This window comes from Chinchilla lanigera, unplaced genomic scaffold (genome assembly GCF_000276665.1).
Source record: "Chinchilla lanigera isolate Chin_1 unplaced genomic scaffold, ChiLan1.0 scaffold00028, whole genome shotgun sequence".
Classification (NCBI taxonomy): Eukaryota; Metazoa; Chordata; class Mammalia; order Rodentia; family Chinchillidae; genus Chinchilla; species Chinchilla lanigera.
The window spans coordinates 12947723-12971324 of NW_004955429.1; the positions used below are offsets into that span (position 1 = coordinate 12947723).

Consider the following 23602-nt stretch of genomic DNA (forward strand, 5'->3'; position numbering starts at 1 on the left):
GCGCGCGGGTCGCCGCCAGGGCGCATGGCGCCGCCGGGCCTGGGAGCTGCTCGCCGGCCGTGTGCGCGCCTGTGTGAGGGAGTGTTCGTGCGCGCGCGTGTATCGTCCCGGCTCCGCGAGGGGAGGGGTTCTGGAGCTCCCGGGGCCCCACGCAGGCCTGTGCCGGATAGGGGTGTCGTGGACTTGTACACGGGACAAGGCCTCCGGGCCGCTGAGCCTGGACCGGGGGCATCGTGGTCTCGTTCCCTCTTCTGTCTGGGACTCCAGGAAGAGGCTGGTCAGGGGCCTGCACGGCTTTAGTCTGAAAGCTTGAGCTTGTGCCGAGACAGGGGACTCCTCTTTGGCTCCGGCTGGTGTGGGGATTGGCTTTGGGGAGTGTGGAAGGCGTCTATGGCAGACGCATCATACCTGTTCCTCCACTTCGGGAGGGACATAAACCTCTGATGAGAGGTTTTGCCCGAGCAGCCTCTCAGGGGTCCCTTGCACGGATGAGAAATGAGAGCGGAGTGAGTGAGTGGGGTTCCCCTTGGTTGCCTGCAGATGAGGTCGGCTGGGCCCTGACCTGCAAGGTGATGTGGTCCAGCGACCCGGGTGTGCAGGCGGGCAGGGAACTTCTGATGCTACCTCCCGGAGACCAAGCCAGGCCGCACCCAGGCCGTGTGGGGCCAGCCTGGCTGGAGATGAAAGCCGGTAGCTCCCTGCCACCCCACCCTCTCCAGGGCACGCTTTTGCCACTCCCTTTGTTTCCGTCTTCCACAGCTGAGGCTTAACCAGGTGTGAGCACACGGTCGAGCCGCACTTGTGTGTGCCTGAAGTCTGTCTGGACATCGTAGTGTAGGTGAGCGTGGAGGCCAGGGAGTTCAGGCTGGCTCTCTGAGACTTGTACCACCTGCACCTGTTGTGTCTTGCTTGCAGGGCGGCCTCCTGAAATCGGGACACGAGGTGTCAGCCAGTTGCATCTTGGGTCTGGTTCGTGCTTTACAAACTTGGAGGGTCTTGTTCCGGGTTGGTATCAGGGTGAATCTCTGTATTGCTGCCCGGGACTTGTCTGCTTGCGGGAAGATCAGGGAAGATCAGCTGTTAATACTTTGGAGAAACACATGCTCCTTCTCACTGAGGTTGTTCTCTTCATATATGGGCGAAGGGGAGGAAGCTGGTTATTAAAACCAGCTGGCTTCGAGTGTCTCCTTTGGAGTTTTGTGTGTGATTTCCTGCGAAGTTCTATAGCTGTGTTCTTTTTTCTAAAATAACACCCCTTTCTTTATTTTTCATATACTTAAAGGAGGGCACATTTCCAATCCAATTCGTCAGATAAATGCTAAGTCCCTTACAAGTTTAGTGCCCGGTTCTTAGTGCTTTTTGGCTGAGTGCAACTGCTTATTTTAAGTGTCTTGTTAGAGGTGTTTGTTGATTGCAGTTTCCCGTTCACTTTCCAAGAGGACTTCATGTCAGACAAGCATTGAAGATACTGTCTTTATTTGTAGTAATTCTGTTCTGAGTGTAGTGTCTGCCGCTTTAGTGGTGAAAACTGTCCTCTAGACATTTCAAAGGTGGGCATGTGGACGAGCTATATGTCTGCAATCACCTAAACCTGGGAGGAAATATCCCATTTACCCAAAGCGTTCACTGTGAAGTCTCTGAGATGAAAAACAAGGAGAATTAAAACCTTGCCAGTCCCCCAGGGGGAAGTTTTGCTCATCCTTTGAATCTGCAGAAAGCTCCGAGTACTCTGAAATCAGCCCCTGCCTGAGCCGGGGCTTCCAGGTGACTTTTCCCACTTCTCGATTTGTAACATCAAATAACTGGATGGTTTTGGGGCCAGGGAGCTGTGAATGCTATCTATAGTCTACACTGCCTGCGTTTCAGAGGGGAAAGGCTGAGCCTTGGTGAGCAAAGGGCTCCCTGCAAAATCATGGAATAGTGAAAGAGGGAATTGGAGCCACTCAGAGGCCACCACCCTGTTAGGCCAGGGGACAGCCCCTTTGGGCCAATTCTCCAGGCTGATCAACCCTTCCAGTCCCATTCTTATTTGGTCAGCCAGTTCATGGTTCTTAGATACTTCAAATTTGTGTGTGTGTGTGTGTGTGTGTGTGTGTGTATTTGTCTTTTTTTGAGACAGGGTCTCACTATGCAGTTCAGGCTGGCCTTGAGCTTACTTTGTAGCCCAGGCTGGCCTCCAACTCACAGCAATCCTCCTGCTTCAGCCTCCTGAGTTCTGGGATTACAGGCATGCGCCACCATGCCTGGCTCGATACTTCAAATTTGAGAGTGGTCTGTAAAGTATATTTCGTAGCTCCTTTTCAGAGTGTCCTTGTATGTAGAGAGTGACATTGTGTAGCAACCTGGAAGAAGAGAGGGAAGAAATTGTACCATAGTCCTTAGACTCCCGCGTAGTTGCCATTTTGGTTTCCTTAAATTGCTTCTGCAACACGGTCCTGTTGCCTGAGGTTTATAGGGAAGCTGCCAAGCTGGGAGGTGGACGCTGTCTGAGGTAAAGTCTGCCGAGGGGCTGCCCCGAGATCCTCTGAAGTTGCATCTTACCTCCTCTGTCACCCAGCCATTGGCTGCCCCAGAGGAGCACCCTACTTTCAGCGATGATCTGCCGCACCCCCTCCAGGGGAAGGGCTGGGCCTGCCTGGGAAGGAGCATCTGGATGTGGCACTGGAGCGGCCACCATCCTGAGCTGTGCCCACACCTGCCCTCCTTTTCTGCCCTGAAAATATCCCCAGAGACATTTCCCGGTGTGTTTTCTGGCCCTAGTCCTGCACCTGGGCATACCTTGTCTCGAATGGCTGGGGCTCTGGTCAGCCTGGGGTGTCAGGATTCCTGGGTAGGCAAAGGGGGAGCCCTTTCTGGGCAGGGGAGGGCCATGGGCCAGGCATTTGGAACTTGTCCCTGGAGCATGCTGTCCTGCAGGGGTCAGCTGACCCTTGGGGACTCTAGGTGTGAAAGACCCACTGTCCCTCCGTCTTTGCTTTCTGGTGACTGGGAGAGCTCAGGGCTGGCACCATCCTTGGATATGGGCATCGCAGGTTCCCCAGGCGGGAAGAAGCTGCTGGGTCTCCTGCAGCCCTTGTCTAGTGGAGCTGGTGGGGAGAAGAGGGAGAGGGATTTCTCAAAGCACCGGCCCAGGCAGAGCATGATGGGCCCACCTGCCTGCTCCCGCGCTCAGGGACTCGAAGCCCTGGGAGATTCATGTGCTGGACAGGGAGGTGTCAGGGCCTGACCGCCAAACTGATATAACAGCTTTACAAAGTGGACGCTCAATCGCCAAAGTGAGTTTAATCCAATTGTTGGCCTGGTGCTTTCCATTTATTGGGCCTTCTCTAGCCCCGTCCCCATCCCTGTGGTCCCTGGTCTGGATCACCCCCATCCCATTGGGGTCCACTGTTCCTCCCTACACTCTGGGATGAAACCTCTCTCCTTCCCTCTGCCAGCATCTCTGAATCATACACTGTGGTCTGTTGCGTTCTCACTGGGGTCTGGCTTGGTGTTACTCCCCGCATCTAGAGGAAGGACATAGGACAGTGCACGTGGTGGGCACTAGTGCTGCCCGAGTCCCCTAGGGTACGAACATTAGAGGCCTAACATGGATTTCACAGATGCGTCCTGGAGAGGCGCTGGGCGGAGAGGAGACAGATGGCTCTGACACTTCATCTGAGCTGGATATGATTCAAGGTCCTGGACCGAGACAGTGAGGAGCCGGTGGTGCCCTGCTCTTGTGGGGTGTACAGCGGAGTGGGAGCTGACTGACTCAAATTAAAGACATGTCTTTGCGACGGCAGAGTGCGTGTCACAGGAACTGAACAGCAGGCTGAGAGCGGCTGCAGGAGGTGGTGTGGTTGTCTTTTCTCTTTTTTTGTGGTCTTGGAGACTGAATCCAGAGGTGCTCTACTACTGACCTACATCCCCAGCCCTTTTTATTTTGACACAGGTTCTCATTAAGTTGCCTGGTCTGGCCCGGAACCTGCAGTCTTCCTGCCTCAGCCTTCTGAGTGGCTGGGATTACAGGTGTGAGCCGTCACCCGCCATGCTGTCTGCTTTTGGACAGGAACTGGCTAGAGGGAACAGTAAGTGCAGACACCCAGGTGGGGGGACTGAATGTGTTGGAAAGGTATAACGGAGGTGTCTTTGGGGAAGTCAGGGTGTCACGGTAAGCTGGGGGTGAGCAGGGCCAGGCCACGTGGGATCTTGGGCTTTGGTAGGGCACAGGAAGGAGTTGGCAGATCAGGCCTTGTTTTCTGGGGCCTCCCTCTCCCTAGTGCCTGCCTGTCCCTGAGGGCTGCCAGGGCTGAGGCCCCCAGGGCTGGAGCCGCTGCAGGGATGGGGAACCGTGTTACCCACCCCCCAGGCCCACAGGAGGGAGGGGCAGTCTCTGCTGGCTTGAGCTGACCTGGAATCCAGGTTGTTTTCTTCCAGCTTGCTCCATGTCTCTGTGCTGCCCGGGCTCAGGCAGCCCCCAAAGTGGCTTCTGCCCTGCAGACCTAGCCTCGGTGCCCTGAGAGCTCTGCAGGTGCACGGAGGGTGGGCCAAAGCGTCCGGCAGCCGTAGCGACTCTCACTTCTTCTTTCTCAGACTTCACTGCCGCTTTCTGGCCTGCCCTTCCCGTGTCCCTGGGCGCCTGGTCTCTGCCCCGCTCCTGTTCCTGGGTTGTGAGCATGGGGGCAGTGCCCAGCAGAGCCCCAGTGTGTGGTGATGACGCTGACAGTCGCTCTTTCCAAGTTCATTCTTCTTTCATTTTTGGGGGGTGGTGGTGGCCTTTGGGGATCCAAGCCAGGACATCACCATGTTCGTCAAGCTCTCTGCCACTGGGCAACACCCCAGTCTTTCAAAATTTGCTCTCAAGCCTTTAGACTTCCTCAAAAGAAGTTTGCTTCTGGTGTTAATATGTTAACATTTTTTTTCCTGTTAAATTTTGGCAGATTTTATGTTATGTCCATCTGACATAAGATGCACCACTGAAACAGGGCATCTTCCACCCCAGCCATCTCTGGCATGGGGCTCAGTGGCATGGAGGTGCCTACCCTGTGTGCAGCCCTCTTCATCTTGCAAAACTGAAACTCAGTGCCCTGAGACACAGCTCCCCACTTCCTCCACCCCACCCTGCAGCGCCCTCCTCCTCTTGTGAACACTGCAGTATTTGTCTGTCCTCGCAGCGTCTTTAGGGACCCCTCCCCCCAGCCTCCTCACACTGCTTAGGTGCATCTCGCAGTCTGGCCAAGCATCAGTTGCCTTTTTATGTTTTATAAATCCGTGTTTGCAGTACGTAAATTCCTCGTGGGGAGTTGGCCCACTAGTGTAGCACATCTCGATTCCCTCTTCATCCCCTTCCCTCCCCCTCCTTCCCCGCTCCCTCCATCTCTTGATCCCCTTCCCTGTTGCAAAAGATCTACCTCCTTTTTTTTTCCTGTCTGTTTGAGAAAGGGTCTCGCTATGCAATTCAGGCTGGCCTTGAACTCACTTTGTAGTCCAGGCTGGCCTCGAACTCACAGCAATCCTCCTGCCTCAACTTCCCAAGTACTGGGATTACAGGCATGTGCCACCACGCCAGCCTTTGTCCTTACTTCTTATTATCTTTTATTTTGCTCCTTACTTATATTTTGTTTCTCGTAGAAGAGAAGCCATGTGATATTTACATTTGTAAGTCTGATTTGTTTCATTTAATATTATAGTCTCAAGGTACATCCATTTTCCTGCAAATGACTCAAGGTTATCCTTTTTTGTACCAGAGTAGTACTCCATTGTGTATAAATACCACATTTTCATATCCAGTAATCTGTGCGTGGACATATAGGCTGCTGCCAGGATTCAGCTATCATGAATTGCGCTGCTGTAAACATGGGTATGGATGGATCACTGTACTATGATGTCTTTATCTCTTTTGGCAAGATCCCTACATGGGGAGTAGCTGGGTCAAATGGAATTTCTAGTTTTATCTGTTTGAACCGTCTCATTACTGATTTCTGTAGTGGTTATAGCAATATACATTCCATTCCTGCCAATAATGTAGAAGGGTTTTCCCCCACATTCTTGCCTGCATTTGTTATTGTTTGATTTCTTGGTGACAGTTGTCTTTTTATTCTAGCATATAATGCTGCATTTTTTTTTCCCTGGTACTGAGGAATGAATAGACCTTTGTGTTGAGCTCCATCCTGAGCACCCTCACCCTTTTAAATTTTTTTTGTCCAGGCTGGACTTGATTTTGCAATCCTCCTGCCTCAGCCTCCCAAAGTGCTAGGATTAGAGGCTTGTACCACCATGCCAGCAGGACTTCCTTTTAAAATAAAGTATTTTTTTTCAATAAAGAACAAATAGGGAAAAAATAACAAAAGGGTACAAGTGGCACCTGGATGTGACTGCACTGAGGCAGGTAGCCAGCAGACAGGGCCTGGCAGAAGGGCTGCCAGTGAACCTAGTGTTGCTGTGACAAAATACCCGAGACAAACGACTTAAAGGAGGAAAAGTGTGTTTGGGCTGCTGGTCTCGGCATGTGGTCCTTTGGTCCTCTTGCTTTTGGCCTTGGTGAGGCAGGACACAGTGGCAGGGAGGGTGGCAGAGGAGGCCTGGCATTTACAGCACCTGGACAGCAAAGAGACAAGAGGCCAGCATCCTAGGGTCTCTGTCAGGAGCACACCCCCAGGGACCTCACTGGTGCTGAGACCACTGAATCCCTCTTCAGGGGACATGGCCCGGGCAGGTCACTTAATATCTCCTCACGTGTCACCAGAGGTTTTAATAAGATCGTGGAGAGACAGAGGAAGTATTTGTGCTATGCTGCGCTCTGTGCATGACACCTAATACACCAGTAATAAATGAAAGTTTGTGCTGCTGTTGTTTTTCAACAGGCTACCGAGGGGCTGAAGGAAGTAAGGCTTCAAGCCTTAAAGAATGCAGCCGGGGGAGTCTCGTCCCTCCAGATTCTTTTTCAACTGTGCTTGATGGCAAAAGCAAACCAAAATGCTTTGGTGAAGCAAAGCAATATTTTCTCAGCTTATGAAAGAGAAATGCACAAGCAGAGTTTGATTCAGGCTTTCGTGTCGCAAGGGGAAAGGAATGTCACCAAGACTCGATTCCCTATACCTGTCCTGTCCTTGACAGACTTCAAGGAGAGAGGGATGGGAATTGGCTGTGGCCGGGTCCTGCCCTAGGCGAACAAGATAACGTTGCAGTCTGACAGCCTCTGAGGTTCCAGTCTAGTGGGGCATAAGCCACAGCAGCCCTAGGATACCCGTAACACTGGACCTCCCCAGGACACTGTGGCTAGAGAGCAGCTGGTTTGGTTGGCCAGGCTCAGGAATGTACTTTCTAGGGTCTCAGTTCTTTTGGCTGCTGTCACAAAACACCATAGGACGAGTGGCTTCTAAGCCGCAGGAAGGAGTTTCTCACAGTTCTGAGAGCCAGGACTGAGTCGCAGGGCTTCCTCTCAGCTGCAGGTTGCCAAGGTCTTGCTGTGTCCTCAGATGGTGGGACGGAATGGCGCAGCTCTCTGTGGCCTCTTTTATAAGGATACTGAGCCCGTTCTTGAGGGCTCTGCCCCATAACCTAATCACCTCCTGATGCTATCACCCTGGGGGTTAGGATTTCGACATCCACACTATCACAGGCAGGTACCTGCAGAACAGCGCTGGTAGCAGAGAGGCAGGTTGTGGCCGGGCAGTCCAACATGTCCAACATGTATCTATACATTCCAGGCATCGTGAGGCAGCAGTGTCGCTTGTCCCTGACAGACTCTCAGGCGAGAGAGAAGGAGCGTTCATCTCTGAACTCATTTTTACAAGGCCAAACCTCACCAATGTCACACACACGAAAACATTGCAAGAAAAGGACAGGTCATGCACAGATGGCCACAAGGTAGAAGGACCCCTTCTTCCCCTTATTGGTGGACAGCAGAGTTCTCGTGGTCAGAGTCCTGCCAAACTGCAGGACCCCAAGCCTCTCTTTTGGGAAACCCCTTTTTCTTAATCTTCCTTGAACTGTAATAAGAGCATCCTGTTATCCCACCTGATCCACCTGATCCTTCGCAATTGCGCGCTGTTTTCATTCCCGTTGTGCAGATAAAGGTATGGCGCCCCAGAGAGGCAATGGTGGTTTCTCAGCCGGTGGGTGGCAGCTTCCTAGCATACAGCCTCCTCCCCGTGGATGCCAATAGGTGACAGGATGAAGCGGGGCCGTGTTGCTGTGCTATTGCGCTGCGCTGGGGTCCTGCAGAAGGACAGGCAGGCGTACCTTCCTGCACTGTGATGCCTGTCTGGGGTGTGGGTGAGTAGGTGGCATACGTGCTAGCCACCAGCTGAGACACAGGCAAGAATGACACTGCAGGCAGGAGAAGCAGGCAGGCTTCTGTGGGTGGCAGATGTCAGCTGCTCAGCCCCTGCCTACCCTGCTCAGCTAGTGCCCTGCTGTCCCCGAAGCTGCATCTCCAGCTGCGTATGGCCCGGCATCTGCACAGATGGGACCCAAGGGGGCGTGGTGGCCGTGCGCCTCTTCCGACAGCTCCTCCATTCTTCTCGGGCATCCTGCCCTGCTGGAGACCAGATTAGCTGTTTCTTAGAGCTTCCTGCGCAGGCACGGAGGTCGCTCTGTCTTCATTGCCCTAGAAGCACTGGAAGGTGGCAGCTTGTGACAGGCTGCTCCAGAGAGAAGTCATAGCCAGTGTGGCCGGGCTCAGTTTCTCTTACGCTTGAACTCCGCGAGGTGTCACTGGAAGTCACTTCACCACCATGCTGTTGCTTTTTCATGGGCTACCTGTGCTAGGATTGATTCAGCATTTCCTTCAGAACGACTTGCTTTTGTAACACTGACAAAGTCTTCTGCATTCACATCCAAAAGCACTCTAAAATGAATAAGTAGTAATTAAAATATGCAATGAATCAGTGAAAAAGTTGCTCATCTACGCGTTCTCTGACCCCCTCTCTGGTGGTGTGTGCACTTAGTGACTTAGTGAGACCTTGTGTCAAAATAAGAAAGAGCCTGGGGACATAGCTCTGTGTGAAGTGAAGGCCGCGCAGATCCCCCTTCCCAATAAAGAGCTTCTTGTTAAAGGTCTTAGGCTGAGTATAGTGACCATAAGTATCCCAAGCGTGTTTGTGGCATGCAAAGCCATTTGATAGCTGGTATGTTAAGTGCATTTTCTACTTACAGTATTTTCTTTTTATGAAGCCTTTATCAAGAGACAGAGTAAGTTGAAAAGTTGAGATTTATCATGAGGAATTGGAGTTGGCTTACAGATAATGTAGTTGATGAGTCCTAAAATCTGCAGGAGGGTAGATACCAACTGTCAGTGTGAACACTGCGGGCTCAAGGCCTGGGGAGAGCCCGTGTTTCCAATGAGACTAAAGGCACTGATGTCCCATTTGTCAAGCCAGAAGTGCAAATTCTCTTTTCTGTTGTTTGCTGAGATAGAGTCTTGGTATGTGGTCCACACTGGCCTCCAACTACAGCAGTCTTCCTGCCTCAGCCTCCCGAGTGCACTGGCAGTCAGGCCTTCCAGCCTGCATCTCCAGGGGCCTCTGTGGCGTTTACCTAAGGCTCTGCAGAGAGAGCCAGGAGGGGCAGAGGCCCCCTGGAGAGGTCCCGGCCCTCCTGTGTGTCCGGGAGGTGACTGTGCAGAGCGTCCCCGAGTGGGCCTTGGAGGGCTGTGTCCAGGCCTGGCCCTCCGCATGGTCTTACCCCAGTTCTGCCTTCTGAGCCAGGCGTGGTTCACTCTCGGTCAGGTGAGGGCATAGCTGTCACTCGCAATGAGAGCATGGGGGTGGGGGGAGATATTTTTATTTAGATGTCAGACTAATGCAGAAAAAAAGAATAAGGTAATGAATATTCACTATCAGCCATCACGGTACAAGGCGTGATGTTTTTGCTCATTTTTTCCCCCACAAAATCAAACCTTACAGATAAAGGTGAATCTGCCCAGCCCCTTACCCCCGGGATCTATGTTCATTGTGGTGCCTTCCCTTCCCTCTGTAATACTCCGATGAGCATTTCCCAAGCTGCTTTTTAAAAATCAAAAAATTGTTGTGGCCAGAGTCTAGCGCTTGCTGGGTGAGCCTCTGCCACTGGGCCTCCCCCAGCGCACTTCCTGGGTGATCTCGCCAGCCTGCCACACCCTCTGTGAGGAAGGCCGGCCGGGTGGGAGGCTGGCAGACCAGGACACTGAGTCCTGAGGGCACGTCGTGCTGGCCTCTGTGGTTCTCTGTGCCTCTGGACAGTACCCCGAAGCCGGGACCCTCACTGGGTGGGGGCAGCTGATTGAGAAGAGTAAGGCTCCTGGTAACAGGATCCTGGCTCAGTGTACCTCAACGCCTCGGGTAGATGGTTGGGTGAGCGTCCCGCCCAGAGGCAGGGACCTGCCGGAAAGACACGAGACCTGAGACAGGGTACTGGGTAGGGCGACGTGGCGAGGCCCTAGCTGGGTGCCACATTATCGTCTTCCTTTTTTCTTCTATATTTTATCTCCTTTTTTAGAGCTTGCTTAGGTTTATGGCAGAGTGGAGCAGAGAATGCAGGGAGAGTTTCTGTGTCCCCTGCCACCCTCCCAGACCACCTCCTCACTGTCACCTTCCCACCACAGCAGTGTCTTTGTCATAAACCATGACTGTACATGGAGACACCATGGTTCCCCAGAGGCCATGATGGCTTGATTTTAGTGCTCTGCGGGTTTGCGCAGATACACAACGGCATGATCCACCAGCATGGGATCACTGTGTCGGTCCCCTTTCTGTTACTCTAACAAAGCCCTGAGGTAATCAACTGAAGAGGAGGAAAGGTTCATTTTGGCTCATGGTTCTGGAGGTTCCAGTCCATGGTTGGTCGGCCCTGTCACTTTTGGGCCTGTGGTGACACGGTACGTGGTGGCATAGCATGTGCACAGGACACTGTTCATTCCATGGTATTAAGTGAAAAGAAGTAAGAGGAGAGCTGGGGTCCCTTCAAGGCTGTACCCCAATGCCCTAACTTCCTTTCACCAGCTTTCCTTGTCCTAAAAGTCCTACCACCTTCTAGTAGTGTCCCAGGCTGGGCAGCACGTCATCAACATGGGGGCTTTGGGTGCATTCAGGATCCAAACTGCTGCAGTCACACTGGCTGGTGTCACTGCCCTACACCCTCTGTGCTCCCCACCTGTATCCCTCCCCTTGTTCTAATCATAATTTCCCCCCTGTGGTCTCTCTCCGTTCTCTGACCCAAGCCAGAATCTCTCTTGGCATTTTCTTTTTGTCCCTCTGATCAGTGTGAGTTTTCTAGTTTGTTCTCATTTGCACACTGTGTGTGTGTGTGTGTGTGTGTGTGTGTGTGTAGTGGAAAAAAATCTTAGGACTCCAGAGCTATTACTATTAAACAAGAGCGCATTTCCAGCTCAGTGTGAGCCCCTTTTCACAGTTACCTGCTCTGTTCTCTTCCCTTAGTCTCTGAAATGCTGTTTTCTCAGAACGCCTCCGTGAGGCCGTGGCGTGTGCATTTCCTCCAGGGTTTCACTTTCTTTCCTGAACTGGCGTGGGGTTTGTTTGCAGCTCATTTTCAGTCCAGATGGCTGATGCTTCTCCAGGCTTCCTGCCGGCAGCTCAGTGCATAGCTGGGCTGGCTGTGTCACCGGCGGGCGCTGCCTGTGCCTGTGAGACTGGAGATGTCGGATCAGGTGTGTTTCACACCATGGCTTGTTTTGTTTTTGTTTTTCATCTTGGGGTTTGAACCTAGGGGTGCTCTAACCACTGAGTCACGTCTCAGTCTCTCCCAGTTTATTTTGCAGTACTAAGGCCTTCACATTTCACTACCCCCACCCCTTTGAGATGGGGTCTTGCTAAATTGCATAGAGTGGGCTCAAGCTTATGATGGATTATAGGCCTGTGCCACTGTGCCTGGTTTTTTTTTTTTTTTTTAATTTTGAGATAGGGTCTTACAAAGTTGTTCAGGTGGGACTAGAACTTGTCCTCCTCCTGCCTCAGCCTCCTTCAGTGCTAGGATTACAGGTGTGTACCACCATCATCACACTGTTGCTTTTTTTTGGCGGGGGAATGTATTGGGAATCGAACTCATGACCTCAGGCTTGCCAGGCAAGTGCTTATGCTGCTGAGCTATGTTCCCGGCCCCACACCATTGCTTTTTAGCACTAGCAGTTTTGACAGATTTCCTCCTGAGTAATCTAGAACATCCGTGTTGTGGTGAGTTTAAGCAAAGGTTGGGTAAGGACACAGACTCCAGGGTGCCCTGTGCTGAGTTGGCCCCCAATGGACGTGTGCTGGCCACTCTGCTCAGTGGGTGCCTGTCCCTGGGATCCTGATCACTGTACTCTCATCCTTAGGGCTCAGAAGTCCTGGCTGCTCCCACCTTAGAGGCTTTGCCTGCTGGTCCCCTGGCCTGAACCCCCAGATCTTAGTGGTGTTCACTGAGGCTTCCCAGGCACCCTTGTACAGATGGCAGTAATAGCAGGCATTCACTGGGCTGTCTGTGCTGTGTCTGATGGACTCCACATTCGTGCTCATGTCCTATGACCGAGGACTGGTGTTATCCTGGGTTGTGTTGAGTGCCGTTATGGTTTAGACCTACAGTGTCCCCTAAGCCCCACGGTGTGCAGAGGTGGGGCCTGGTCAGAAGAGGTGGGACACTGGGGTGTGGCCTAGACGGGTGCCTTCTCATCCCAGGCTCCTCCCTACTTGCTCTGCTCCATAACTGCCATGCTGTGAGCAGCTTTACTCTGCCAGACCCTTCGCAATGCTGTTTCTACCTCAGAGCTGGCCAGTCATCGGCTGAACCCACTTAAACTGTGACCTAAAATAAACCTCTCCTTCTTTAAGTTGCAAGTATTGGGTATTTTGTGCCTGTGATAGGAAAGCAGCTAATGTAAATCACTTTTTTTGTAGTTGGGACAAAATCTATGACATATTTATGCCAAAAGAAGAGAAATGGTTACAGAGGGTTCATTCTAGAAATGGTTACAGAGGGTTCAGTCCATGGGCAACTGGATCCAAGGTAGAAACATCATGACACAAGGGCTTGGTGGAGCAAAGATGCTCACCTTATGGTAGGCAGGAAGCAGAGCACAGGGGGGAGAGCCCGAGAAGAAGGGGCCAGGGCTTATAGTCTACAAGGTCACACCCCCATGACCCACTGAGGCAGTCACAGAAGTGTGCTTTATTATCATCTCAAGCTGATCAAGTCACCAGTGAAGATTAACTACCACAGTGAGAACCCAGGTAGGGTTCATCGCATGGGAAACCTTCTTGCACTACCCTGTTTCATTTACTGATGTGTTCATCTCCCTTTCTCTGTACTAGAGAAACATTCACCATCAGCATTCAGGAGGCACAAGGGATTCTTACCCTGTGTGCACAGGACCTTGTGATAGTGTTGTCATTACAGTTTCTGGTCTCCAGGACCTGTAGAAGCTATCTGGGGAAGGAGGATGATGTCAGGGTGCATACTGTGCCCCTACCCTGGGCTGTCAGTCATTCCCTCCTCACCCTAGCAGTCACCTTATAGGACACTGTGAGAGGCTTTCCTGCTGACAGAGAGTTATGGAAGTCCCCTTAGCTGCTGTGACACCTTCCTTAGTTTCAGGTACCCATGGTCTACTGCAGTCTGAAAATGTTAGATGGAGAAGTCTAGAAATAAGTAATTCAACTTGTAATCTTAAGTAGCTTCTATTACTGTGTATTGTTACACTTGTTCTGTTTTATGTTATTGTCGATCTCTTCTGTTCCTAATTTACAAATTAAACTTTATGGCAGAGATGATGAATAGGAGGAAACACAGTCTAGGTAGGATTAGCCCTATTGACCATTTCAGATACCCACTGGAGTCTAAGAATGTGTCCCCTGCAGATACAGGGCTGTTGTCCCTCTCTGTAGAGCAGTCATGAATGTCCATTCCTAGCTGTGGACTCTCCAGCTCGATTTGCCCTGTGTAGTGGCCACTGCCCTCAAGGGCCAGGTGTCTTGCCCAGCTGGGTCCCCTTTCTCCTCTGAGAATATCTGAAGCTGGTGTGTGACCACTGTGCTGTGTTTGAATCCAGGGCAGCACCGCAAGTAGGGAGCTGTGGCTCTGGCTTCTAGCCAAGCCATGCCTTGCAGCATAGCTCCAGAGAGTGAATTCTCGTTTTTTCTCCACAGGTTGTCCACCCGACCGGAAGTGGCCAGCATAGAGCCCCTGGGCCCCGATGAACGTCAGTGCTCCCAGAAAGCTGTGGTGCAGGCCCGGCTCACACAGCCTGCTCGGCTCACCAGCATCATCTTTGCCGAGGACATCAGTAAGGGTTTGAGTGCTGTGGGTGGTCTCTGAATGGGTTGGGGGTGAGGGACAGGGAAATACTCCGTTGAGACCAGTGGCCATCAGAGCTGCTGTAGTCCAATCAGTGCCCATCCCATCCCTCACACCTGCGTGTGGCTTCCTAATTTCTAAAGGATTTTTGGTTGACTGGTAGCAAGGTGAATAAAGTTGCCTCAATCTAGGACACTACTCTTTGTGCTCCGCCATATTTACTGTGTATGGTTGTAAAATGCAGTTGCCCTTCAGTATCTGTGAACGATTGGTGACAAGCCCCCTCCAGTACCAAAATATGTCAAGACTCAAGTCATATACATAAAAAGCCATGATACATACAACCTATGTACATCCTCCTGTATATTTTAAAGCATCTCTAGATTACATATAATACCTAATACAGAAGGAAAATTGTACTTTATTGTCAGGAAATAATGAGGAAAACATCTTCACATGTTCAACACCAGTGGAATTATTTTTTGAATATTTCCAGTCTGTGGTTGGTTGGATCTGAGAATCTGGAATGCAAGATTGCAGAGACCCAGCTATACTTACAGAACAACATAATGTTCTCTCATGGTTTCCCGCACCTACCTTGATATGCTTTCTATTTTACTATAGAATTATTATTATCATTGTCCTTTGGTATATATGCTGAAAAAGGCCTTGCACATGCTAAAGGAGGGGTCTCCCTCTGAGGAGCACCCCAGCCCCTGCCATAGGACTGTTTTAATGTTTCTAACAGGGTATTGTCCTATAATCATTCCCATATATCAGACATTTTGAATGTTTTCAGATGTTCCTTTGAGGGTTATATGCAAAAACAAATCTGTTTAATACAGAGAGTTCTTTTGGGGTTCTTCTGCTAATTTCCCTCCCAGGATAGTATCCCTGTTCTACTGGATCATAGTATATGAAATTAATTTTTTGAGTTGGGGCTTCACTGTCATGCCCAGGCTGGGCTCTAACTCCTGGGCACAAGGGGTCCTCCAACTTCAGCCTTTTGAGTAGGCAAGACTATAGGCACGGCGTGTACCCCAAGTATGTGTATGGCTTCTGACACACAGGGTCATGTTACCCATGGACCGAACCCTCTGTAACCAGTGCACAAGTATTTATATATGGTGCCTGGAGAATGATCAGAATAATTTGGTATCACATGCTGCCACCCTACACTTAAAGAATTCTCTAGGTCATGCCATTTCTATGTCTTACTTAGGGAGCAAGTGGATGTGTTCATGTATCCCTTCAGTAGTGTAGCTGATAAAAGCATCAGCATAAATAAGAAGCAAGCAAAGATCAGTGCAGTCCCTAATCTCAGTGTAGACACAGCACTTTCAAACAGGATTATCTTCTTTTAGATGCTAAGTTCTCATACTCATGTAACTTCCTGATTACACTCTGAACAAATCTACAGGCAAATTGTAATCACCCATGATGGGCAGTGGAAACATCCCAAGCTTTTCAGCCCTGAGGACTCAGGTGGATGTCCCCAAGGGCTGAGTGCTCAGCGGGTACCTGGAGTCCCAGGGTGAATTCAGCTCTCCAAGTCCCGTGATAGTGTTGTTTTGTTGGCTGCTCTAGTCTCTGCCAGAGAGCAAGGCCATCTGGAATTTGAGGCCCCCTGAGGTGGGGTGGTGGCCAGCCACTGTCTGCCCTGCTGACCCCTCTCCTTATCCCTGCAGCCACGGGCCAGGTACTGCGCTGCGATGCTATTGTTGATCTCATACACGGCATTCAGATTGTGTCCACCACCCGTGAGCTCTACCTCGAAGATTCCCCTCTGGAGCTGAAGATTCAGGCCCTGGACTCGGAAGGTGAGCACATACCCCCTCCCCCATGACCTCTCTCTTGGTCACTGTGTCCTCTCACATCCAGCTCTGTTGCTCCAGCCAGGAAGGAAAAATTGGTGCCAGGGGTGAAGCTGAAGGGGTAAAAAACGCAACCAAGGTGGGACTTGTGCTCTTGGAGGCATCAGATCACAGCCCTTCTGTGCACTTTGTGTCCCCAAAGCCTGGTCTGTGCACTTGGGGATGTAGTCGACCCTGGGGTGGGCTCATGCCTGTGCGCAGCAGCGGCTTGGTAGAGCCTGCTCAGGAAGCCCATGTTCTGGGCAGTGGTACCACGTGGGTTTGGCTGGCTGGTGACCACATTGTGACAGTGGGAGCTGTTCTCTTGCTTGGCTTTCAGGCTGGTCTTAGCCACCTGGCCAGGCTTTTGAAGGCATGTGTATGTGTGTGCGTGTGCATGTGCGTGTGCGTGGACCGGCCAGAGAGGTACCTGTGCACTGCCCTCTCAGCACCCTATCCTCCCCTCCACCCAGCAGCATCAGATGCCAGCTTGTTCTGGGCTGCAATTCTCCTAGGTAGCCTCCTCTGGTGATCAGCATACTATGTGGGCTGCAGCCTGACCTCTTGGTAAGCAGAGTGAGGGACTGTGCTTACTTTCTGTTGCTGTGACCGAAACTTGAAGGAAGAAGGCTCGCGGTTTCTGAGGTTTCAGTGCCTGGTTGGCTGGCTCTGTTACTTGTAGGCAGGAGGGGAGGATAACATCACAGCAGGAGCCATGGGTGGCAGGGTTGTTCATGTTGGCCAGGAAGCAGGGCAAAGAAGAAGGGTCTTGGTCCCCTTAGAGGACACTCTCCACCCACCAACAGAACTTCTTTCCGTTAGGCACCATCTCTTGAAGCTCTGTCACCTCCCAGTAGGACCACAGATTGTTGGTGGGGTCTTTGGGGGATGTTTATCCAAACCCTAACAGGGCACTCAGTGGGTGGAGATTCTTGTGGCAAGAAGCAGAAGTCAGGGAAGAGATGTTTCTCGGAAGATCCCCAGACTCCAAGCCCGGACCAAGGATCACCTTTTCTTCAGACCCTTTCCTGACTATTCTGACTACTGTGTTTTTTTTTTTTTTTTTTTTAAACTTTCTTGTTTATTTTCTTGGCCTAGGCAGTATGGTTGGCACTTTGGGCAAGAGCATCCTCCTAGAAGTATCCGCCCAGCGCAGTGTAGGATGTTTAGCACGTCCCTAGGCGCTGCCTGCTGAGTGCAGAAGGGATTCCCCAAGTCAGTACAGTCAAGGTTGTCCCCACATGTGGCCACGTTCCCTGGCAGAGAGAGAACAAACAACTGGTTTTGAGCATTTGCCAGACCTTTCCTTCCTCCGTGGATTCATTTCTCAGACGAGCTCCTTAGCCTTTCTGGCAGTGTTTCCTCGTTTGGGGGGCTGAGACTGAGATGCTTGATACGGTGACCGCAGGACGTGTGGAGAATCTATAGCCAGCTTAGCGTTGTGTGGGTGCTCAGTAACAAAGGGAGCTTCCCTGAGCGCTGTCTGTAAGTGGGTACTGTCCAGGAGCCAAGGATGCGGTGGGGCACAGAAGGGCCTAGCCCCTGCCTCAGGTCCTCAGACTGTGGAGTAGGCTCCATGTAAACAAACCCACATTCATACATGTGGGTTGAGCCTCTCATCTGAAAATAAGGATCTAAAATGCACCAAAATCTAAGTTGTGTGTGTTTTATTAGGGTGTAACCAAGGGGGCCTGCACATGCCAAGCAAGGGCTCTACCACTGAGCTATAGCCCCAGCCTCTTTGCAAATTTATTATACAACACAGACTCACTAAGTCACCCAGGCTGGCCTCAAACTTGTGATCTGCCTGCCTCAGCCTCCCAAGTAGCTAGCATTACAGGCATGTGCCACCACTCCTGGTTTATCCTAAACTCCTTGAAGTACTCAAAAGGTCTGTGCAAAGATCCCCGAATTGGAGAAACTTCAAAATCAGAAACTTGTGGTTCCAACAGTTTTGGATAAGAGCCGATCAACCGTAGTTGGGTGCTCTTCATAATCAGTGCATGGAGACTGTGGAGCAGGGTGGGGCCGAGCTCAGGGAAGGCTGGAGGCAGGGTGTGGAGGACAGAGGTCAGGGCACGTGAAGACCTGCGCTGGAGGCGAGCCCAGAGGACTGCGGCTGGCCAGGTGGGAGGGGTGTGGAGAGGGCAGGACGCAGGACAGGAAGTGTCCTCGGGTCAGCTGGCAGTTCGCCCTCAGTCTGAAGCAGAGGGGAGCTGAGGAAGGGCAGTGTGTAGTGAGGAGATAGATGCTCCCTGGTGGGATCTAGGTGGGTCACTGGCTGTTCTTGGGAGCAGAAAGACCAAAGCCAGACCCTAGTGGCAGGCATTCTTCAGGGGCACTTTATGTGTCCTGGCACAGTTCATGTTTCCACGGTGGAAGAAACGTGAAGGCACGGAGTGAATACAGTCACACACTCTTATGCACGTATGTGTGTGCATGTGCACCCACATAGAACAGGCATGTGGTTAATATGGAGCAGAGCCAGCATCTGAGCTCCAAACCAGCCGAGAGTTCACCCTTTTGGCCAGAAGTCACCCATTTTGTTTTGCAAAGGGCTGGAGAGTGAATGTCATCCCGCTTTGGTGGCCATGCTCTCTCTGTTGCCCGTGTTCAGCTCCACCATTGCAGTTCCAGAGCAGCCGGGGCAACGTGTGTCAGTGAATAGATGTGTTCCTGTTCTAATAAAGCTTTATTTATAATATTAGACAGCAGGCCACATTTGGCTTCAGGGGCCACAGTTTACCAGTTTTTGCTCTTGACCACTCTGCTCCATTTCCAAATTTAAGTCACTTAGAATTATTCTTATTGAGGTTTATACACCATGAAATTCAACCTTTTAAAGTGCACAGTTTGGTGGTTTTCTGGTGCACTCACAAAATTGTGCAATCATCTCTGTCTCATTTTAGAACTTTCTTATCAGCACAAAAAGAAACCCAAATAACAGTCACTCTCTCATTCTCGTCTCTCTCCAGCCCCTGTAGCTGCCATTCTACTTCCGGTCTCTTTCCATTTCCCCATCTGGACCTCGCATATAAGAATCCTTCGACACAAACAGCCCTACTTTCATGCAGCCTTATGTGACTGGCTTCCTTCTCTGTGCCTGTAGTAACCTGTAGGCACCACATTCCTTTCTATTGAAAAAGAATATTCCGTTGTGTGGATGGACTGTAGGTTGTTTTTCCCTTCACAGTTGGTAGACCTCTGGTGGTTTTCACTTTTGGACTGGGATGAGCAGTGCTGGTGCGGACATTTGTGGACGAGTCTCTAGCAGATGTGTTTTCAGCTGTATTTAGATACCTGTGGGTAGGATTATTGGGTCACATGAAAACTCTCTGCCGAACTCAGGACTGCCACCCTCTTTACAAAGTGGCATCACCATGTCACATTCCCCCAGCTGTCAGAGACAGTGCTGGTTTCTTCAAGTTCCTGCTAATACTTGTTATTGTCCCATCTTCTTGAGTCTAGTTATTTGCAAGTCACTTTACTCCCAGGGTACACCTTTCTCTCCTGGTGGTTAGAGATGTCAGAGCAGGAAGGTGACTGCCTTTGGCCTCCGTGGGCCCATTGATTTGCCACAGCAGATGCCCAGTGGCCCTTGGTGGTGACCCTCCTGCAACTCCTGAGGTTTTGGGGGCACGTGGATCCATTCCAGAGTTGGAGGCCAGCTGGTCTCTAGAGACACCCAGGTCAAGACCCCACCTTTGCAGTACAAAAATGGTGACTCACTTTGTTTTTGTTCACTGGGAAGGGTTCCCACTTTCTGGTTGGCCTTCCTTGCCTTGAAATACTGTGACCAATACCTCCATCACCCCTTTTGTCTTTTTCTGGAGCCTGTGACCTCTTTATTGGTTAAAAGTCACTTTTGTGAAGGTGGGCTTGACCCTTGTAAGCTTTGGGGACCTCGCCATCTGAGAGGGGATGTTCCTTATTTACACTGGTGTACACTTGTCAGAAGCGGCTCTGTCACCCAGCAGACATCGTTAGGTGGGTGCCTGAGTATGCCAGGCACTGGGCTGGACCCATTTCAATGCATTCTCTCACCCCACAGGCTGGGTGCTGTAATGCCCTTTGTATAGGCCAGGACACCAAGGCCTAGACAGTTTGTTTATTTGGGTCGCAACCCACAGATGGCTGAGCAGGGGCTGGGGCTGGAGATGTCAAGTTCTGTCACCACTCAGCCTGGTACCTGCCTCCTGCTGCTGGGTTTTTCCTGCGCATTGGTGCCCTGGGCCACAGTGCCATTGCAGGCCTGGACCTACCTGCTATACTCTGAGTCTAGTGTGTTCTCTTGAAGCTCACCTTGAAACTCGTCCCTCATGCAAGAGTGTGAGGGACAGTGGGTCCTTGCAGAGGTGATTAGGGCTTGGGTGTGGCTCAGCCGTGCAGCTCTTGTCCCATGTGCACAAGGCCTTGGGACCACCCCCAGAAGAACAAGGGAAAAACAACGGGGATGAGGTATTTAGGGGGTGTGTGCAGTTCTTACTGGGCTGGATGACTTGCCTAACGTGAAGGCCTTTACTTGTGTTTTGTCTCTTCTGCACGTACCCGGCACGGGTGCCTGCCCACACTGCTCGCACATACCATCCCCCTTCTCCTTTTGCTCTGCTGCTGTGTTAAAACACAAATTGACACCAAGTCCGAGCCAGATGTGGCAGCCCCATATTGGGTTCCAGTCTCCAGATCCGTGAGCGTCATAAAACTGTTTCCTTTATAAATTACCCAGTGTGATAGGCAGCCTTCCCTTACCGTGACGAAAAAGAGGGTGAACTTGAGGAAAGGTTTATTTGGGCTCACAGTTTCAGAGAGGTCCATCCATGGCTGCTTGGGCCTGCTGCCTTGAGCTCAGTGCGTCATGGCGGCAGGGCATGGTGGAGGAGGCCAGTTCCCCTCATGGAGCCTGGATGGCAGAGAGAAGGGTGAGGGCTGCAGTCCCAGTATCCTCCTCAAGAGGTGCCCCCATGAACTCCGTTTTCTGCTCCCAGGCCCACCTCCTGAACCACTGCCTCCCGCCAGTGCCAGAGGCTGCAATGGAGTCGTCTGCATGGCCTTTGGGACATTCAGGACTCAACTGTAAGACGCAGACTCAGGTGTTGTGTTAGCAGCAACCGACACCGCCCCCGCCCTCGCCCTGCTTAGGCTGAGGCTATTTGCAGAGTGACTGCCTTGAGTCCATGTTTCCAAAATTATTTCCCAGCCCTCATTGCCCTGTGCACTGGCAGAGCTGGACCAGTGCAGGGTCGCTAAGTTTAGCCCTTGGTGGGTAGAATCGGGTCAGTTCACTTTTCTGGACGCTTCTCTGTTTGACACTGGACTTTGGGTCCACCAGGCGTCCAATAAATGTTTGTCCAGTTGGGTTGCTTAATGCTCTTTGTGGTGTTCCTGGGACCAAGGCAGAGGTGTGTCCTCTGGAGCCTGGGGCCCTGGGCTCCCTGGTTAATACTGCACTCAGCCATCGGGCTTCAGGACCAAGGGTGCTGTCTGTTTCACGCAGTAGGTGCTCGTGGCTGCTTCTTGAATGGAGAAAACCTTTGGGCAGAGTTTTCTTGAAACCATTTTGCCACCTCCCTCTCCCCCCAAACCTGCAGAGTCCCCTCAGAACGTGTCCGTCTTGGGCCTCCTTTCTTGGAAGTCAGAGGATCGAAATGAGTGGTCGCACTGTGGCCTCTCCTGCTTTTATTTTGCCAACTAGCCGTCATTCTCCCATGCCACCCACGCGGCCAGCCTCACACAGGGCCACAGACTCCCCAGGGTCCGGGCCCGGTTCAGTGCTCAGCCGGGGCTGTGCTGACATTCTTAATGACTTTCCTTTAGACTGTCATGTAAGTGGAATCTAGTGGGACAGGGGAGCATGTGTGGGGGACTCAGAGCCATAGTGATTCACAGTCCTGCTGCCCGGCCACCTCCTGCCTCCTGGGATGCGTTCTCAGCCACCTGTCTCCTGGTGTCCTGGCCCTGCCTGGCTTCCCCTGCCCTCCCCTTACTCTTGACCATCGCTGCCCTCTGGCCCTGGAGGACCATGGGATGTGTGTGCCTCGGGGTGGGTTGCATAGAGCAAGGGGTGGTGTGGCTGTCCCTGCCTGGGTGCCACAGCAGCATCTGGTCTGGAGACCGCTTTGCTACCAGGGAGACCTCTCACTCCACCCAGCCCCCGGATACCCGGCATGTCTCGATGCACAGGTGTAAGAGTGCTGGGGACCTCCTATCTACAGCAGGCCACTGGAAGGGGCGAGGCCTGACTCAGCCTCCCCAGATCCTGCCCTGCCTGGGGTCTGTGTTTGTGCGGTGGCTGGCGGGAAGGAAAGCTGGAGCCGGCAGCAGGCCGGCCCGTGTGTGCTGGTTGAAGGGTGGGGCTTCCTGGAGCCTCTGAGGGTGTGTCCTCGTGCTGGATGACCCCAGTGCTTCCTCTGCTGGCTCCCTGCCTGGGAATTTCCTGTCCCCGCCCCCCGCCCCACCGCCGCAAGCCTTCTGGCCCGTTTCTCTGCTTTTTGAGCAAGTGGCCTCACATTTCATCTGTGTGGAGGGTCTGGCACATGCAGCTGTGAGTCAGTGCAACTCAGAGAAGCCCGAGGACCCTTCCTGTTCTTGGGAACATCCCCGCTTCCTCCTCTTCCAGCTGTGAGCGTGGTGGGCTTGCAGGGGAGACAGGAAGCGAAGATGCTAAAGACAGAGCTCCGTGTGTAGCTGCTGAAATGCCAGACGTGTGACTTCCCACCAGGCTTCCCCGTCTGCAGGGCGTCACTGCCTCTGCCTCCCATCTGTGACAGGGCAGTAGTGACCAGTGCTAGGCACCTTTCTAGGTGGGTATCTTCTTTCCTGCTTTATGGAAGGCACTAGTGGTGCTTGGAGGTGAGCTGGGTGGAAACCCCCAGTGCAGGTATACAAGACACGAGAGTAGACCGGAATCAAGGGAGCGTTGTTTCCTCCTCGCTGAGACCTTCAAGTTAAAGGAGGCGAGGTTTATTTTGGCTCACACTTGGTGGAAATTTCAATCCATAGTTAGCTGGCTCCAAGGCAGGGCAGCATGGCAGAGGGGCGAAGGGTTGCTCAGGGCAGGGGGGTGGGAAACAGAGAAAGAAGGGAGGAGGAGAAAGGTGAACCCTTCCAGGCCGTGCCCCCAGTGACCCCCCTTCATCCCCCAACATTACATTTCACTGTAAACTCAGCAGTGGACCAGTCCACTGATGGGCACCACCCCCCTGTGACCCAATCACTTCCCACAGTTCCCACCTTTGAGCACTTGAAGCTTTGGGGGACATCAAGGCAGAAACCATAATAACTGCCTCCAAGGCTTTCATACTGAGTTGCTCGTGACCGTTTCCCAAACTGTTTCGGTCACAGGGGAATCCATCCTTGTTCTAATGGTCGGGCTACAAGGTCAGCATGCTTGGCTCTGCCCCAAGGGTGAGGCCTTCGGCCGGCTCTGCTTTATGGGCGCTGTACCATTTTGTCTGAAATTTGCTAAGTCCCCCCTATTATTATGTTATCCTTCTTTTATTCTT

At 52.0% G+C, this 23602-nt stretch overlaps 1 protein-coding gene across 1 annotated transcript in view; it reads left to right on the plus strand.

Moving 5' to 3' along the window:
• Positions 1-23602, plus strand: part of Nup210 (nucleoporin 210kDa) — a 133877-nt gene that overhangs the window by 39780 nt on the left and 70495 nt on the right. Inside the window, exons 2-3 of the mRNA XM_005386982.2 lie at positions 14100-14236; positions 15936-16067. The gene's annotated coding sequence lies outside the window, so the exon portion shown is untranslated. The remainder of the gene's footprint in view (positions 1-14099; positions 14237-15935; positions 16068-23602) is intronic.